Here is a 2,500-nt window from a genome sequence, read left to right as displayed (position 1 = left end):
CGTCATCTGCGAAGGCCGCAGCGTTAACTCTGCGACCAAGGATCCGAGCTCCGATGTGGGAGGGAAGTTGACTCAAAACATAGTCCACCGCAAAATTGAAAAGGAGGGGGGAGAGGGGGTCACCCTGACGCACACCCCTAGCCGGCTGCAGGGGCACGCCCACGTCGGCGCCGCCCGCTATCACCGTCGTGCTACCCTCGTAACACCTTTCGACGTACTCAATAAAGCAATCCGGCAGGCCATGGGCCCTCAGCACGGGGCGGAGGGCGGCATGGTCCACCGAATCGAACGCTTTAGAGACGTCGATCGATGCCACAAAAACAGAGCGACAGGAGCGGACTGCGTCGGTGAGAGCAGTGTCCAAGATGAAGGTGTTTTCCAACATCCCATCCCGGGGGATGAATGCCCGCTGACGTTCGTCCACAGCACATGCACGCATCAGGCGTGACGCGAGAACCTTGTGAAAGGTCCGCGCCAACACCGAGCAGACCGTGATGGGGCGAAAGTCAGCGGGGGATGTTGGTGCAGCCGTTTTGGGGAGAAGTGACGTCCGGGCGCGAAGCAGACGCTCGGGGAGGGCGCGGGCCAGGAGGAAGAGGTTCAAGAGTTTCACCAGGACTTCATGCGGCAGGCGCCGCAGCTCCGCTGGAGTCAGGCCGTCCGGCCCGGCTGCCGATCCCCTGGGCGGCAAGGCAGCAGCGACCTCCTCACGTGTGACCGGCCCCCATAGGCACTCAGGAGCGACAGGCTCCGAGTGCGGGAGAAGGCGGTCACGGATGAAGCCGGCGGTGGAGATCGGCTTCTTCGTGAAGAGGTCCGCCCAGAAGTCCAGCAGACCGGGGATGTCGGGTGGCGGCTGCAGCAGGGTGCCGTCCAGCAAGCCGCGCACGCAACGCGCACGCGACCTACGGAAGGCGTCCTGTGTCCGCGCATATTCCCAGCGGCGCCGCTTGCGCTTCTGCAGCGGCGGGGCGGCAGGCGGCCGCTTGGATGGTTGGCGCGGCCGCTGTGTCCTGGTGATCGAACTCTCCCCCCTGGACCCGACCGACGCAAGGGCATCCGGGAGCATGCCCAGGATGACATCGGGCGGCGTGCCCCGCCCCAGACCAATGACTCGATCCAGGGCAGAGAAACGCTGGGCGGAAGCAGGTAGCCCCGCCAGATGCTCCCAGATGGCGGCGTCAGTCGGCCCCTCCGGCGGCGGCCCGGTGGTGTCGGCCGCGAAGTCCTCGGCTGCGTCGACGGGCGGCGCAGCGGCCTCGCCCGCGTCAGGCAGCGAGCTCGCTGCTCCACGGCGGGACGCCGGCTCTTCACCCCGACCGATCTCAAGTGCCTCCATGAATTGGCGGACAAGCTGCTTGTGGGCAGCTTGCCGCCGTCGGCACTTGATTGCCTCAAGCGTTCGGTCGGGGAACATCCTGGTAAGTTCTTGATTTACAAAGAAGAACCGGGCGTCCCTCTCAAGGAACAGTTCGGCCTCTGCCTTGGCGAGCGACAGGACTTCTTCCTCCGTCCACCTCGCGCGATGCCTCTCCGTCACGATCTCAGCGTTGGCGGCCGCAGGGTGTTGGCGGCGGCGATGGACCCCGAGACCGTTCTTCGTGGTAAAAGTGCGGTGGCACTCACTGCAAGCAAAGGGAGCTACACAAACTATCGCATTTTCGTTACGGCCGGTTGGCCGGATAGGTGCTGGGGTAGCTGGGGTGGCACCTTCAGCGGAAGGGCCACCATCTCTTGTTTCTTGTCGGCTGCCCCCAACTATAAAGGGATAATGCGAGGGGGGGCTGGTAACCCCCCCAAGCCCCTGGTGCGGTCTTCCACTCTGCGAAAATCAGCGGGCCCACGAGAAGGGGAGAAGACCGCAGGAGAGGAGAGGCTAAGAGGGCTAGGCCCATGTATTGCGCATCACTCTCCCTGTAACTATAACCCAAGGAAGGCACCTCGCAGCAGCAGCACGACTACATCAAGACCGCACTTCGAAAAGCCAAGTCCGGATGCGGCCACACCGCCGCCACTTGGCCACCTTAAGAGAGTCATAGTTACTCCCGCCGTTTACCCGCGCTTGCTTGAATTTCTTCACGTTGACATTCAGAGCACTGGGCAGAAATCACATTGCGTCAACACCCGCTAGGGCCATCGCAATGCTTTGTTTTAATTAGACAGTCGGATTCCCCCAGTCCGTGCCAGTTCTGAGTTGATCGTTGAATGGCGGCCGAAGAGAATCCGCGCACCCGCGCGCCCCCGGAGGAGCACGCTAAGGCGGACGCGGCCTCGCAGCAAGGAAGATCCGTGGGAGGCCAAGGCACGGGACCGAGCTCGGATCCTGCACGCAGGTTGAAGCACCGGGGCGCGAACGCCGCGCAGGCGCGCGCATCCTGCACCGCCGGCCAGCACGAGGCCAACCAACGGCGAGAGCAGACCACGCCCGCGCTAAACGCCCGCACTTACCGGCACCCCTACGGCACTCACCTCGCCCAGGCCCGGCACGTTAGCGCTGACC

The 2,500-nt window shown here is 64.0% G+C and overlaps 1 pseudogene; it reads right to left on the bottom strand.

The window, feature by feature from the left end:
- The window catches only part of LOC126434467 (large subunit ribosomal RNA), a 7,965-nt pseudogene that overhangs the window by 3,058 nt on the left and 2,407 nt on the right, over positions 1–2,500 (bottom strand).

The sequence above is a fragment of the Schistocerca serialis genome, unplaced genomic scaffold, assembly GCF_023864345.2.
Source record: "Schistocerca serialis cubense isolate TAMUIC-IGC-003099 unplaced genomic scaffold, iqSchSeri2.2 HiC_scaffold_1189, whole genome shotgun sequence".
Taxonomy (NCBI): domain Eukaryota; kingdom Metazoa; phylum Arthropoda; class Insecta; order Orthoptera; family Acrididae; genus Schistocerca; species Schistocerca serialis.
The sequence above is the reverse complement of the archived record's forward strand: the minus strand, read 5'-3'. Positions and strand labels throughout refer to the sequence as shown.